Consider the following 383-nt stretch of genomic DNA (forward strand, 5'->3'; position numbering starts at 1 on the left):
CCAGACTCTGCTACAGCACCCATATCCTCAGTGATCAATTCATGGGGGTAGGAACACATACAAACTTTTAATATACTTATAAGGCATTCCATTTTAAAATGAAGACATAGTGTCAAGGAGCCCTGGTAGTCCAGTGGGTCAAGTGTTGGACTGCTAACCACAAGATGGGCAGTTCAAGCCCACCAGGTGCTCTGAGGGAGAGAGATGAGCCTTTCTGCTTCTGTCTTTCCCAAACTGCTAATTTTTTTCATTATTGGTTTTTCCAACTCCTTTACCTACTTAAGTAATAACAGGGGCTGCTGCTAATCTCTGTTCTGTATCCCCTAAACATTGATGCTGATGGTGGAATTGTGTAAGTGGTGAAGTTGAACGTCCGATCTGTT

Source organism: Echinops telfairi, unplaced genomic scaffold (genome assembly GCF_000313985.2).
Source record: "Echinops telfairi isolate 266 unplaced genomic scaffold, ASM31398v2 ScPeMD7_1;HRSCAF=3_0, whole genome shotgun sequence".
Lineage (NCBI taxonomy): Eukaryota > Metazoa > Chordata > Mammalia > Afrosoricida > Tenrecidae > Echinops > Echinops telfairi.